The sequence below is a fragment of the Schistocerca nitens genome, chromosome 1 (assembly GCF_023898315.1).
Source record: "Schistocerca nitens isolate TAMUIC-IGC-003100 chromosome 1, iqSchNite1.1, whole genome shotgun sequence".
NCBI classification, from domain to species: Eukaryota; Metazoa; Arthropoda; class Insecta; order Orthoptera; family Acrididae; genus Schistocerca; species Schistocerca nitens.
In genome coordinates this window covers 149,547,196-149,564,162 of record NC_064614.1, presented here as the reverse complement: position 1 = coordinate 149,564,162, position 16,967 = coordinate 149,547,196, and the positions used below count along the sequence as shown (strand labels likewise).

Here is a 16,967-nt window from a genome sequence, read left to right as displayed (position 1 = left end):
TCGTAGCTCGTTAGAACGTGTTCATTAACTTATTATCAATGTATCGGTAATCATCGTCATTCCATTTCACATTGAACTCTATCAACACGAGACGCTGCAGCAGTCTCTGTCGACTCACACTCCACTCTGAAGACGTGTGGGATACTGAAACTGCACAAACTGCTGCGTTCATCTTGTGTTACTTATGTTTACTCTGTCTTTTGTTATGTATCATGTTTTCATGCACTTGTTCCTGTGTCCGAATCGAATTTGTCATGTATCAGAATGTATCGTGGCCGTGTTCTTATGCTTTCTTCGAATAACGTATTTCCTTTTTCTACCTCTCTCAATATTGTTGTCCAATGGCGGTGATAAATTCCGACTTAAATTGTACTCAATTCAGTGTTCTGTGTCAGGCGTCTGGAGGTCTGTGCTTACCCTTGCCTTGTTACGAGCTCTTTCACGTGTTCGGTATTTGATTTTCTGCTTATATCTTATATTCTACCTTTTTTTTTAAATTTTAGGTTTTTGTGTGACACAGCTAGTACATTTTAACTGTAATCATACTTCAGGTTTGGCATATTGACTCTTATTTACGGTAGTCACTTTGCATCCGGTACAGCCAAAAGGGAAGTTTCGATGTGAGGTTATTCGTTTTAGATGCTTATTACATTGTTTGCAAAAGTGTCTCCAGTCAATTTGGGATGTACACTAGTAGCTGCTGTGATATTGTCTTGCATAGAAGCGGTAAGTTAAATAAAAAAGCCACCTTTAGAACAGAATGGAATTTGTAGCATTCTCTGTAATCTGCGTGGCGGATTACATGTAGGCCAGTCAAGTAGTGCTATAACTACTAGAATGAATGTGCATGAAGGGAGCTGGAGACAGGAAAAGAAAGGTTCCACCTTTTCTGAACATGCTCTGAATGAATTTCATTCATATGGTATCAAATGTGATATTTTCCATAAAGGAACCAAAGCCAGAAAACTTCTTGTTGTTGTGGTGGTCTTCGGTCCAAAGACTGGTTTGCTGCAGCTCTCCATGCTGCTCTATCTTGTGCAAGCCTCATGTCTGAGTAACTACTGCAACCTACACCCTACCGAACCTGCTTACTGTTTTCATCTCTTGGTCTCCCTCTCCGATTTTTACCCTCCACGCTTTTCTCCAGTACAAAATTGGTGATTCCTTGAGGCTCAGAACGTGTCCCACCAACCGATCCCTTCTTCTAGTCAAGTTGCGCCAAAAATTCCTCTTCTCCCCAGTTCTATTCAATACCTCCTCATTAGTTACGTGATCTACCCATCTAATCTTCAGCATTCTTCTGTAGCACCACATTTCAAATTCTTCTATTCTCTTCTTAGCTAAACTGTTTATCGTCCCTGTTTCACTTCCATACCTGTCTTCAGTCCATACAAATACTTTCAGAAGAGATTTCCTGACACTCGATGTCAACAAATTTATCTTGTTCAGAACCGCTTTTCTTGCCATTGCCAGTCCACATTTTGTATTCTTTTATATACCTCGACCATCATCAGTTATTTTGCTCCCCAAATAACAAAACTAATCTAATACTTTTAGTGTCTGATTTCCTAATGTAATTCCCTCAGCACCACCTGATTTAATTCCGTTATATGAAAACTACATTACTTTAAATTGTGCCCTTAACAAACACCAATTTAAGAATTCTGACATGGTCCTTAATGACCAAACACGGTTCCATTACCTACCCGTGTTAAAGTAGCAGCAGCCAGTTATTATTTCCCTCACCATTACATAATAAACTTGTTTTAACTATTCTTCATCCACATTCCATATATTTCTTTCTCCCCCGCCGCATTTTTTGGTCTGTCCACCACATTCATCTGTTTGTCCATATGACATAGAAGCCCGTGCCATTACTCACTTGTAGAACGTTTTTGATTTCTACATTCGTACAGTTTTAAAGTTTGAATATGCTGTAATATAAAATCTATTTGTTCAGAGTCTCTTTAGGTATTGCATCATGTTCGTGTTTTGTATCAATACACTTGTAGTCATAAAATGTTACATATCTTCGTACAGCTATGAATTCTCGCTGAAGTTGTGTGGACTATCTGACGGTGGCTTCACACGACGAAAGCTAGGCGCTTTTCCACCTTAATGTTGGGAAAAGCCATCGTTATGTTCACAAAACTACTACATTTGGAACAAAGTTAGCAGGTTTCAACGACAAATGGTGTACATGATTTCCCTTCGTGTAACAGACGAACTTATCAAGAGTCAGAATTATCTGTATCGTCTATAGTAATAATTAATCTGTAACACTGTCGTATCTGTGTGTTTAACACGCGTCTCCAAAGCTACTAGACGAATTTTCGTGGCGTTTGCACAGGTAACTTAAGCATACCTTTTGGTAACCGTATAGGCTTTATTTCATCAAAATCGGATCTCGGAGGGGAAAAAGGGATATCGTATCTGAAATTTTATCCATACCGATGTTATAAACGCGAAAGGGCCATCGCATGCCAAGTGGTCGGATTTCGTAAAAAGCCCCTGCATGACCGTCACCGAAATTTGCTGAAGTTTTGCTTGTACATTCGTACATGTTCAGAATGCACGTTGGTAAAGTTTCACTTTCGCCAATTCGGTACTTGCAGAGATACCGTCATTTGTTTCACCCCATAGAACAGCTATCAGCAGTACACCCGTGAGTTTGCGGCAATTTGAGACGTAATATCTCCAGTAATATTTTCTTCACAGGAAAATCTTGTACAATTTTTTCCACTTTCTTAAGCGAAATAAAGATTTTCCGAGCGTTTAGCATATTTATAATTTGCAGCAAAACCTGCATTAAAAATAGACGCTTGGAAAAAAATGCGGAGTTCAGCATTTATATCTCCGAAAATAACCTCGGGTAAAACTGAAACTTGGCACCTATAAACTTAACAATGCGTTATCTCAGAATATAAAATTTCATTCATCTACTTCCTTCCAATAGTTTACAAGTTGAGGGCACAGTTGACAGTTTTTCTAAAAACGCCATAAAGGCTATTTTTGGTCCACTTTTACAAATAGTCGTCTGCCAGACCCTTTAACAACCTTTTTCATTAGAAAGACCATGTTTTAAACGACCCAAAAAACTATATTTGGTATTGCAATGCGAGCATGCAAGGCCCTATAAACGACGACAGGTTGGAGGTGGACTGAAAATGGGCTCATATTCCGGTGGCACTAAAATCTAACATATTTTATTGTGTTGTACAGATGTTTAGTACTGATAATATAAAAAGTTCTGGTGACTAGTAAGTTGCCTTGAGTCAGAAAAACACCAAGTAAGTAGTCTCTTTTGTTTTTTAGACATCTCTACAGCATTCAGCTCTAAAAAAATCTTTTTATAAAAATGAAATGGAATGGAATAAGGAATCCAATACAAAAATAACTGTCTCTCTTTTGTGGCTCTAATAATTCGAGGTAATCACATATGAAAAATTTAATTTTTTGGATTCTGTCTTATCAAAATGTCTTCCCAAACAAAGACATCAGTGACATCTATGGCCGACAGTATAGCTTTCGTCCTGACATTCTGCAACAGATTAATTAAATCTGCAAAAAATTCAAGTAGCTTGAAGCAAACATTGAGAGACCTCTCCTGTCTCTGGTCCTGATGTATATACAGCCCGGTATCCTGTGTACAGAAACCCTTTTCTAGCTCGGAAGCCAGTGGCTGCGAAACCCACCTGTGGCTGCTGTTGCACAGATGTTGGGCGTGGCGCTCATTGCGATGGCGATGCTGGTTTTGTCGCTTTAAAAGGAACCAGCAGTGCTTAAGCCACCGTAAACCATACCACACTAATGTTCCACATAAACCACAAACTGTGCGAACTCTAAGTACATTGTAACTTAAACTGGAATTAAACTTGCACATCAGTAGAATTACACAATAAAAAGAATCCATTCCAAAAAATACCAGGAACACTAATAGAAACGTCTCCAAAATTTACGCAGTGTGGTAATGGTATAAAACCTAGTGTTCCTTCCGTATCGAGCGCGGGAAGAATAATTGATTGAATGCCTTTGAGCGTGCAGTAATTATTCTAATCTTATCCCTGTGTGTGTGATACGTAGGGGGTTGTATATTCGTAGAGCAACCATTTAAAGCCGGTTCTTGAAACTTTATTAAGACTTTCTCGGAATAGTTAATAATAATCTTCAAGAGTCTCCCAGTTCAGTTCCTTCAGTATCTCTGTGACACTCTCTCACGGAGTAAACAAACCTGTGACCATTTGTGCTGCCCTTCTCTGTATATGTTTGATATCCCCTGTTAGTCCTATGTGGTACTGGTCCCACACACTTGAGCAATATTCTAGGATGGGTCGCACGAGTGATTTGTAAGCAATCTCGTTTGTAGACTGATTGCACTTTTCCTGTATTATACCAATAAACCCTAGTCTACCACCTGCTTTACGATGTATGCTACAGCTGCTATGCAAGAATTTTACTACCTTGGTTTCCATTGCACAGTTAAATCGTAAAGTTTATAACCAGTTTGATTCTGTAGTTATAGCAGGAAAAGTGACTGAAATACGTCATGATGGGTCGTGACAAAAGACACCCCTTTGTTTAAAGTCTTGCGAGTTAGTCTTTATCTCAATTCTTAGTCATCAAGCTTTTTGATATTGCCTTATCAAGAGAGTATTAAAGAACTGTAGAAGATAATAAAAGACATCAGCCTTAATTTGATTACCACAGGCATGTGGACCAATTGTCAGTGCACATTCAACTTGTTGTTTTTTAGGACTCGCATTGCAAAAACAAACATAGATTTTTGGGAGGTTTAGAACACGATGTTTCTAATGAAAACGGTTTAAAAGAGTTTGCAGGCGACTATTTTTGTAAAAGTGGGTCAAAAATAGCCTTTGTGGCATTTTTAGAAAAACAAATTTTCCCCAGATTTTTAAACTATTGGAAAGAAGTAGGAGAATAAAATTTTATAGTCTGAGACCTTGTATTGGTAGGTTTATACGTGCCAAGTTTCAGGTTTATCCCGTAGGTTTATACGTGCCAAGTTTCAGGTTTATCCCGCAGTCACTTTCGGAGATATAAAAAGGTAAATTTCATATTTTTTCTAGCGTCTATTTTTTCGGCTGCCTTTGCTTCACATTATCCATATGCAAATTGCTCGGGAAGTCTTTTATATTATTTCACTTAAGAGTGCGGGAAAAGTTGTACAGGATGGCGTAATTTTGTTCGTTTGAAGAAAATGTTACTACAGATATTACGTCTCGAAGTTGCCGAAAACTCACGGGTGCACTGTTAACGGCTGCGCTGTTGGGTCAAATAAATAATTGTGTCTCTGAAAGTATCGAATTAATGATGACGAAACTTTGCCAATGTTCACTGGGAACATGTGCGAATGTACATACAAAATTTCATCAAAATCCATTGTGGTCATGCGGGAAGCACTAGACCACTTGGAATGGAATGACTTGAAATTAGTTGTTCGTTTTCATTACAAAACCGCTCAACCTATTTCGATGAAATTTGGTATGGAAATAGCTTGTACCCCGAGGAAGAACAGAGGCTACTTTAGAAAGTGTGTAATACAAGACACTTACTCATTTGAAGAATGTTACACGAACTGGGGAAAAATATTTATTCTTTGAAAATGCTATTTCGTCTTAGAATTTTGTTCTTTATTAAATTTGTAAAAACGCTTTTATTGGTTGATATGTGCTACGTGATATGAATCACAGTAATTGTGTTTAATCTGTACTTCCACACTGTTTGTTGCATAATGTGTGGCTGCTTCCGTAGCGCGATACTCTCCTGTCTGAAGGCGGGCCCCCTCTGTACGCACTGCTCGTCAGGCAGCGACACTGCGCCCATCAGTCCGGAAGGGGGGGGGGGGGGGGGTTGCACATCACGAGCTGTGCGTACCCGAGCAGACAGACATATGAGGGCACCTGACGTCCTTTCAGCAACACAAAACTGCGTATATGTGAACACAGCCGCCTGCAACAGCAAGTAACAGAAACAAATACAGGGTGTATCAAAAATAATCATCCGATCTAAAAATAAAAATCATAACTATTATGTTACTTGAGATATGTGCGTGAACAATATACTAATGGAAAGAGCAAACTCGTATTTTACATGGTTCCCACTAGGTGATAGCAGTGTGCGCTCACTTCAGTTGTAAAATAGTGTCGGGACAACAGAAAGCAAATGTTCTACGGTTTGCGCAGTGCGGGTCAGTAATTACTGTTCGGCGCGACTTTCGTACTGGGTATGATTGGGCCCTCCTACAGCACAGAGCGTTAAACAATGGCATGAACAATTCCGAGAAACAGGTTGTTTGTGTAAAGGCAAATCGCCAGGCCGTCCCCGAGTGTCTGACACAGACGTTGAACGCATCCGCCATAGTTTCACAAGGGGTCCACAGAAATCCGTTCGCCGAGCAGCTCGGCAGCTCAGTAGGCCCCCGATGTCCGTCAGGCGTGCGTTGCGTCGACGTTTACACTTGAAACCGTACAAAATTCAGCTGCTGCAAGCTCTTCGTGTAGGTGACAAACAACAATATGCGGAGTTCTGTAATTTCGTTCTTGGCGAAATGGAGGATGACAGTTTTCTTGCCGGCCGGAGTGGCCGAGCGGTTCTAGGCGCTACAGTCTGCGACCACCACGGTCGCAGCTTCGAATCCTGCCTCGGGCATTGTTGTCCTTAGGTTAGTTAGGTTTACGTAGTTCTAAGTTCGAGGGGACTGATGACCTCAGAAGTTAAGTCCCTTAGTGCTCAGAGCCATTTGAACCATTTGAACAGTTTTCTTCCACGCTTAGTTTAGTGGCGAGGCAACAGTCCATTTAAATGAAAGGGTGAACTGTCATAACGTGAGAATATGGGGTGCAGAGCAACCACATGAAACTGTACAACATGAAAGAGACTCAAAAATTTGATGTGTTTTGTGCAGTTTCGCTGGAAAAGGTGTATGGTCCATGTCTCTTTGCCGAGAACATTGTTGCAGGAAGCACTTATCTGGATATGTTTGAGAACTTCCTTTTCCCACAGTTGGAGGCTGATCCGACCGACTTCATTTACCATCAGGATAGGGCACCGCCGTACTGACATATGGAAGTGCGGGAATTTTTAAATCAAAGGAATACTGAACTATGGATCGGTCACACTGGACCAAACGATTCAGCCTTACATTACTGGCATCCGAGCTACCGGAGTTATCTGTATGTGATCATTTCTTGTGGGGCTTTATAAAAGACTCTCGACGGGGTCAGGGATTTTCTCTGCCTCGTGATGACTGGGTGTTGTGTGATGTCCATAGGTTAGTTAGGTTTAAGTAGTTCTAAGTTCTAGGGGACTGATGACCATAGATGTTAAGTCCCATAGTGCTCAGAGCCATTTAAACCCTTTTTTTTTTTTTAAAAAAAAAAAGACTGTGTGTCTCTGTTACCAACAACAATGAATGAAATGAGACATCGCGTAACAGCAGCTGTGGACAAACATGCTCGCTGCAGTGTGGGATCAATTTGAATACCGCATTGACATATGCCATGCATCTAAAGGGAGGGGGGGGGGTGGTCAACCCCTATGATAATGTATGAAAAAAACTTTTTGAGTTTCCCGTTCGTTAAAAAACAAAATTCATTGTATGTGTTAGTTTCAGAAATATAGATGTGCTAAATCGGATTGCACCCTTTATAAAATCATGGTTGGGTGATTACTCTTAAATAGTGAACCTTGCCACATCAGGATACTGAAGAGAGGGAGGAAGAGAGGAAGCAGGAATATTGCTGGGATATAAATAATCTTAAATCACTTTCATTATGCCTGGTGTACTGCACAAGGTTTCTCATTTTTGTTCAGCTATTAATCAAATAATTTTCAATTCTTTTGCAGCATTTTAAGTTTGTTGATCATGCTTAAACGTTCTTGTGTTTGTCTTTTATAACAGGTAAGCTGCTCGTCCACCGGCGTCGGTAGCGTCAGAAATTTGCTGGTGTGAGGTCCGAAAACAACTGTGAGCAAGTCAGTCGTAAATTATTTTTAAACAGCTAACTAACCAATGTGCTTTGTTTAGTACTAATGTTGGAACTAATTAACGCCAGCTTTTGTAGATACGTAGAGATATTTTCACTTCGTGCATTTGTTTTACGAGGATCATTTGAAACGGGCAGCTGGGTCTCTCAAGGTGAGACTTTATTCCACAGACAATAATTCTGGTACACGGCTGCCTTAGTGAGTGTTGGAATAAATTGTTTTCGTAACGTACTGGTAATGTTGAGAAGTAATTGAGTACCACTGTCGTTCTACTTGCTATGTGAATTGGCCATGAAGGTTCGTATTACAATGCATTCGAATAATTCTCATAAATATTGCCCGCATTTGCCTTTGTTCTGTTTGTCGTTCCAATGTTGAGCGTTACGACGTCCGTAAGTAAACTATCAGATAGCGAAAGTATCCTAATATTGTCGTTTCGAGCTGTCCATTGTGCGTCATTTGTCCTTATGGATTCTATGATTTTCGCTACGTGATTATTATTTTACTCTGTCCTTTATCATTATTCTGCTTTTACACTTCCGTTTCGTCACTTAATCTTCTTGAACAATACGTTTGGAAAGTTGCTAATGGCCTCAAACGTTAAAAGTTTATGGTGGAACAGGCGTTGAGTGTTATGAAGCACACTGCAGCACGTCTCTACAAAGTATGGATTTTAATACTTCTTTAACAGCATGATAGGACCTCGTTTGTAGCAAAATTTAGACAAGATTCGGATACTTTCCCGCAAATCCGCATCATTGATAATGCTATGACGAACTACCTACCCCGTGTGAACACTGTAAAATAACGTTGTGTGAGAGACGTGTGATAGTTAATGGTTTTGTTTTTAACTGTAGAAATTACCCCACGTAATACGGACACTGTAAGATATACGACATTAGAAGAAGGCGTTTTGCAATATAGCTCACGCTACTAACTTTATTGTGTAGCGAAATATTTTTAGTTGAACCATACTCATTTTTATAATGCAGTTGCATTTGTAAATTTTGTAGGAATAATTTTAAAAATGTGTTAAGAGAGAGTTCATCAGCGCAAACATTTTGGAGGCCCCTGCAGAGAGAGAAAGTTGTTTATCAAACAGTCCGTGTGCTGCTTTGTGGAGTGTAAGTTTTGGTAAGCCTCGCTTCGGTAGTGGCCGTCTTGTCCTCGCTTGCCGAGCGTAACATATGAGTGATTCCGAGTAGTTGGTACAATTTCCAGGAGATTGTACCTCCGCGGGCCGTAAAAACGGCAAAACGAAACGTTGTATTGATTGGTACAAGGCAGGAGACACCCAGCTGAACAATTTTTTGCCTTGGAAGGAAGACAGCACTAGACATAAATCTTATCAGACAAAATACGCTGGTGCGCAAAACTTAAGAACGAAAGTAACTTTCGCATGACGTGTCACTGCAAGGTAACAAAGTTCTGTGAGACCTGGACCAGACGTAGAAAGTAGTGATACACTATCCTACGGGAGGTAACTGTAAGAAGTACGCAACGGGACGAAGAGAAATTACACTGAATTCGCCACTGTATATCGCGGCCCCTCGGACATTACGAAAGGCGGCACGTGGTTCGCAATAGTGTGTCTGATCACCACGAACAGCAGTGCACACGCTGCAACTACCTCCCACGCTGACCACAAGGTTGGTGAGGAGTTCTCGTTAAAGGGCCTCAAATTCCTCCACCAGCGCGGCAGACAACTGCTGGATGGTCGCCGTTGCGTGTGGTCGATGTATGCTCGATGTATTAAGTTGGGGGGAACGGGCAGGCCAGTCCATTCGTCGAATATCTCCTCCTCCGTTGTTCGATTTGGTCGCTCATTGCCGTCCATAAAAGTGAAGTCAGGGCCGAATGCACCCCTGAAAAGACGTACAAGAGGAAGGAGGACTGAAAACGGACAATGAAGAATAATAATCACATTCTCGGTATTAGGAATGAGCGGCTGGACACGTGAAATGGGAACTTCGTACACTCGACCACTGTGGAACATATTTCATTGTGCGACAGACCCATGGCCAGCGAATGCAGTTTTCTTCGTTAACACTCACTGTTCTAGATTCATATGAGTATCCATTACAAGTACTTACACAGCCTACAAACTAAGAAACAGGACTTTTGGATCCAGACTGAATCTTTTATTTTGCAATGGAGTCTGCGGTGTTTTGAAACTTTCAGACAGGTTAAAACTGTGTGCCGGACCGGGAGTCGAACACGGGAACGTTACATTTCAGGGAGACTGCTCATACAATCTGAGCCATCCAGACGCGACTGAGGACCTGCTCCCACAGTTTCCCTTCCGCCAGGCCCTCTTTTCTTATTTTCGTAACCCCCCCCCCCCACACACACACACAGGGCAACGCTGGCGCTCCTGCTGTGCGAGCGCCGGCTTGCCCCACCCCCACCACCACCACCACCACCACCACCACCACTGCACTATGCCGAGCATCTATCTGCCAGACGGCTACATGCTCAAGGATACACGCGCCGGAAACTGAGGAAGACGTGTTTCAAACACCGTGCGGCACACTTTTATAGCCAGGCGTTTATCACGTGCCTCTTTTCTCAATTTTCTATTTTTCTGCCAAAGCAGCTACTTCAGTACTCTATTAAATATATTACATAGTGCTAGTACGGTGAGCAGAACTACAAAAAGCATCATATACAGGTTTGTAGCATAACATTACGATGTTTATAAATTTATACGCATTTCGATTTTAGGCTATGTATTAATTCTGGAACTATGGTTAGTGATACAAACACATGCTCTTAGGCAGATCATAATCTGTTGAACCAAAACTTTGGCGGAGCTTCGTCAGTTTCATAAGAGAATAAAAAGTCTTCCACAAATACCTATAAGTTTTTACCGACTTCTAAAGCAGAGACACGTAAATAAGGACTTTTCGTTATAATTTTAGCGACATTCCTCGCAAATAGCCGTTTCAGTTTTTTTTGTTTTTTCTTTTAAGGTAGGCTTAGGTAAAAAAAACCGGTCAAACAATCGCCACACCGTGATAATTGAACAAATTACACTGCAATTCAGCGTTAAACAAATTTTATTTAACAATAAAAATACCGGGTCTACGTTTCAATTGAAACTAACTGATCATCTGCACTTTCAGTGTGTGATGTAACTGTCAACTCTGCTTACGCTATATGATTATCATGGACTAGTAGAAAAAATAGCTGCAGCCAGCCCCATTGAGCGACATTCGTCGAGACATATAAAAAAAAGAGAGAAAAGAGTGACAGCAGTAGCCCTGTGTACTACAGCAGACCGCATACACGAATTTTTCGTTGGTAGTGTGATTAAAAGCAAACCTGAAAACTGGCAACGTGCAGTTGGCGGCCCGCACGCACCTCTGCCGCCGTGGCTCGCTGCATTCAGCCAACCACTGCCGCACTACTTAGGCCGGTATACGCCATCATATTTTTTTGTCACAGTTGATACGTCAAATATTTATATCAAAGAAAATTGATAGTGTGATAGGGAACTTTGTCAAATCTCACCTTTTGTGAAAGAAATATTATCAAATCTGGGTCATCGCCGTAGATTTGAACATAAGTCGTTCGTCTGCTGTTCACTGCAGTGTGAAATGTAACCGCTTGGAGCGCTGGCATCGCTACAGCTATTTGACGTGTGTAGTGTGTTTGTAAACAGGACTGCAAAGTTTAGTTTGTGTGTTCCTACTGTTTTTAATAACCTCGCTTTGACTCAGCGAGGGGCACAAGTCGAGCTATTAATCGTGTGCTAATGGGCAGTTGGGGTTTTGCTGAGGCGACTTCAAATCCACAATCACAGCTACAACCATGGCAACATCCTGTAGCTTTTCAGCAAGCCGGAACCGAGAAGAAGGAAACAGTCTAAAATAAAAAAAAATCGTAGCTATCCATTCTACTTTGTCTATTTTTGAACCCTAGATGCCACAAGTTACAAAGTGCTTCATCTATTTCTTACTTTTTATTAAGCTTGCAGTTGTTGGGACACTAATTCTATCAGTTAAATTATTCAAAAATAAAAAAAATTATTATTGCCGATGTCGTGTGTGTTGAACATTTATTTACCTTCTGATATTCCTCCTGTTTATTGTGCTCTGTGACATTGAAGTGCTGTATTGTAAGATAGAATAGATCTCCCTTGTAGCAAAAAATCATAATGTTATGGTGAGTCTGGCCTGTGCACATATAGCGTTTCTGAACTGGGTATTTTGTTTTCTAATATGAGGAGCCACTTTACTGAGCCAATGCTGAAGTGCGCTCTCATCCATTCGTAAGTAATTTATATAAAACTGGACGTCCTCCACTTGCGACTCTCTTTAAAAAAATTAGTTAATGCTTTTATTAACTCGACGTAAAAATCAATTGTGGCACAGGCAACTGCAGCGCATAGTCACAAGTTGTTGTTCCCCATCTACAAAGAAATTTGACGAACATTTGATCATACTTTCTTGTCAGAGAAATACGATAGTGTAATACCGGCTTTATGTACGCTTACTCGTGAGATCTGTTGATGTGTCTACCAGACTTTATGAATACCTCAACACACTCACACGCCTTCTCTCCGTTGTAGCACATGTGCAGTAGGCTCTGTTAAGTCACGTACACAGCCACTGGCATTGCGTTTGTGCACAGCATGTACCTTAACATCACGTTGGTGTACAAATACATCATCAGTTCTATGTGACACACACAGCTTGAAAACGTACCAGAGATATGTGACTGCGTGTGCTCTACGAGATCCACTTCAGTTCCAGTATTTATTTTACCTCATTCTGATAGAATATGTTCCGATTACGGCAGATGGCTCTCCCTTCGTGTCAGTTCCAATATCGTAGCGATCAGACACATGTACACACTGCTTCACTTTTAGGAGTCGTCAAGCATATTTCATTTTCGTCGGCAGTTAGAACAAATCGTCAATTGCGCACGGAAGGAATGTATGCCAGAATTTTTGCGCTACAGCGTAATTCCATAATCTTATTCATTGGATTTTGTCAACTAGTCAACAATGTAAATTTGGTTTGCCTGTATATATTCCATAACTGAACTGTTGAACGAAAATGCTAAATTACAAGTAAACTGCGTGTTGCCCATGTTTAACATTTTCTTCCAGAAGTCATGGAAAAAATCTTGGAACCTTTCTATACTTAGCTTGATGCTATCTGTACACGCTGCTACAGGCTATTTGTGCAGCGTCATTTATTATTTAACAATCTGACGAATACGAAATATAAATACATTGCAACCTGCTTTCATGGCTGGTATATTCATTTGGTTTTCTCTCTTTTTTTTAGGGTTGAAAGGAAGTTTGTCTCTATCGATCAAAATTTTTGAGCTACAGAGCAATGTTACAGCATTATTCACAGGACTTTATCTACAAGTCAACAATGTGAATTTAGTCTACTTATTAAAATGTCTATCCATCCATTTATAAGCGCACAAAACTCACGGAAGAACGTTGTCCCTCGCTGCATGATTAGCATCTAATTTCAGTTGCTTACAGACGTCTTGCTGCGTTTAGCACAGTCAGTGCGATTTTTGGAAACAGAAATGGGAATGGCCCTCTTATCACCATCTGGTTGTGCAAAATTATCCGCACATTTTTCTATAAAAGTAAACAGACGCATTAAAAAGCCTATTTATTTTTTATTAGATATCTTTAAAGCGCAGTTTAATAAAAGGTGGGCCAACTTTGATGTGCGAGGGCTGCTCCTTCCTGGATGGCGTGGTTTTTTCTCTCCAGTATCTTCGCCTTTGAAAATTCATGTATTAAAACTCTTACTATCGATATATAGATATACACCACCATAACATATTTATCGACAGAAGACGGAAATGCCGCTGCTGCTGAACGTCTCTAAGTAACAAAAAATTCTTATTAGGTCCTAATTTTCTCATTGCAGACACTTAGCGAGATGTGTGTGTGAGGGTGTAATATGTTTGTCCACAACATCAAAAGATTGTGTGTCTCTAACTTTTATCAGAGTATCGCTTACCCCCACCCCCACTACTATCATAATTCACGAATCTTCCACTCTTCGATATATGGTGTTTACGTGTACCTGATTTTGACGTGTAAGGCTGATTCTAATGTCGCCAGCCAAGTCGAGACCTCTGCTCTTTATGTGACGTTTGAGGAGAATTCTGCCGATTTTGGCAGATGTCGGACCGACATATGGCAAAACCGCAACCTTCTTCGTTTCTTCTTGTGCCTATTCAGACACCTCTGGTGGGGAAACAGGATGCAGTGCCCTTGAACGTCTCGTGATGTGTTTCCATTTTTGTAGAACACAGGTTGTAGATTTTCTGTATCCGCCACCAAATTACCAGGATCTGGTGGAGTTCGTGCTCAGTGAACCAGAGTTCTGAGTACACAATTTTTTTGTGCTGTTTGGCAACTGCTGGCTTGAAGGTAGAAGTCAGTGTGAGTGGGTCTGCGGTACACACTGTGACTGAAGGTACCATCTGCCTTCCCCTTGACTAGTACATCAAGGAATGGGAGTAGTAAACCCTTCTCCAATTTCATGGTGAACTTAATGTTAGGGTGGCTCGAGTTTAGGTGGTCCAAGAAAACATCGAGCTTTTGGGGCCGCGTAACAAAGGTGTCATCCACGTACCTAAAACAGCATTTCAGTTAATCTGAGTTTGATGTGTCTCCACTCAAAGCTCTCCATGAAGAGATGGGCCACCTACAGTGAGGGAGGGCTGCCGATGCCACCCCTTCCGTTTGCTCGTGGAATCGATGCCCCCATATACTAAGTAAGTACGTCCAAATGTGGCTGAATAAGTCCAAGAGAGCACTGTCGAACTTTTCTAGTCAGCTCAAGTGAATCATTCAGTGGTAAGCGGATGAACAGGTAGACCTCGTGGAAACTGACCATAATGTCAAGAGTCCGTGATTTATATATGCCTGAGGCGTTGTAGGAAATCCTCTGAGTTACAAATGCGATGGTAATACTTCCGCACATATGGCGAGAGCATCTTGCTAAGGTGTTGAGCAGAAAAATAGGTGGCTGGACCAGTCTTGCTGACTAATGGACGAAGAGGAAACCCTTCCTTGTGTACGTTAGGCAAGCCATAATGTCTGGGTTGTACAGGTGGTTATGCCATTAGCTGGTTGAAGATCTTTTCTGGAAGGCTAGTTTGCTTTAGAAGAGCCTTGGTCCACATTACATTTATCATTTTCCATGGACCCCTTGTAGAGGAGTCTCTGAGATGTGGAAAGAGTTGCCTGTGGGGTCTCTTTCTCTGTACGCCAGGTCATCCAGAAGTTGTTGCACCTTACTCTCATAATCTGCCTTCTGTCCATAGAATGGCGGTAGCCTTCTCCATCACAATGCTGTCGTCTCCCCGTGGTTGCTATTGGTCGGCGCGTACCACGGACAGAGCGCCCGACGTGGCGCGGACAGCAGACGGAGCGCCTAGCACGACGTAGGCATAAATACTGGACTCGATCAACGAAATAGAGCAGATAAGTAGGCAAGGCACTACAACTGTCAGTATTACAAAAGAAATGAGATCAAGAGATATCCAAAAGTCAGGTGAGTGACTGGAATCAGTATCAGACAGCTACAAGCTTAAAAAAAAGTACGAAATAGATGAAGCACTTTGTAACTTGTGGCATCTAGGGTTCAAAAATATACGAAGTAGAATGGAGAGCTAAGATTTTTTTTTTATTTTAGACTGTTTCCTTCTTCTCTGTTCCGGTTTTCTGAAAAGCTGTAGGATGTTTCCATGGTTGTAGCTGTGATTGTGGATTTGAAGTTACCTGCAGCAAAACCCCAACTGCCCATCGGCACACGATTAATAGCGCGACTTGTGCCCCTCGCTCAGCCCCCCCCCCCCCACCCACCAACCACCCAACCACCCACCCACCCATCCACCCACCCAACCAACCGAGTTCAAGTGAGGTTATTAAAAACAGTAGGAACACACAAACTAAACTTTGCAGTCATGTTTACAAACACACTACACACGTCAAATAGCTGCAGCGATGCCAGCGCTCCAAGCAGCTACATTTCACATTGCACTGGACAGAAGACGAACGATTTTTATGATCAAATCTACGGCGATGCCTTAGATTTGATATTTCATTGACGAAAGGTGAGTTTTGACAAAGTTCCCTATTACACTATTCAAATTTCTGTGACATAAATATTTGACATATCAGCTGTGACAAAAAAAAAAAAAAAAATTGATGGCGTATAGCGGCCTAAGTAGCGCTGCAGTAGTTGTCTGACTGCAGCGAGCCACGGGGGCAGAGGTGCGCGCGGGACCGCCAACTACACGTTTCCAGTTTTCAGTTTTGTTTTTAATCACTCTACCAACGAAAAATTCGTGTATGCGGTCTGCTGCAGTACACCGGGGTACCGCTGCCACTCTTTGCTCTCCTTATTTTCATTGTATTAATCTTCTTTTTTTTTAATCGTGATATGTATCGACGAATGTCGCTCAAAGAGTCTGGCTGCAGCTATTTTTTCTACTAGTCCGCTATTATCATATAGCGTTAGCAGAGTTGACCGTTACGTCACACACTGAAAGTGCGGGTGATAAGTTCGTTTTAACTGAAACATAGGCCCGGTGGTTTTTGTTGCTGAATAAAATTTGTCTAACGCTGAATAACTGTGTATCATGTTAAATTATCACGGTGTGGTGATTGATTGACCGGTATTTTTACCTATGTCTACATTAAAAAAAAATACAAAACGTCTGTTTGCGCAGAATGTCGATAAAATTTTAACGAAAAGCCCGTATTTACGTGTCTCTTGTTTCAAAGTCGGTAAAGTTAGAGGTATTTGCGAAAGATTGGGGTAAAATCAATAAAATTTACCTAAGGACTGTAAATAGTGTTGTATGTTGGTGGTGCTAGTTATTAAAGTTGTGTATTTTGCGCGATTCCTGAAAATCGATGAAATAGCAGTGTGATCCATATTCACTCGTATTGTCTTTATTGCAAG

General features: G+C 41.2%; 1 protein-coding gene across 1 annotated transcript in view; it reads left to right on the top strand.

Annotated features, from left to right (window-relative positions):
• Nucleotides 1-16,967, top strand: part of LOC126243607 (putative mediator of RNA polymerase II transcription subunit 12) — a 542,395-nt gene that overhangs the window by 121,766 nt on the left and 403,662 nt on the right. The window lies entirely within an intron of this gene.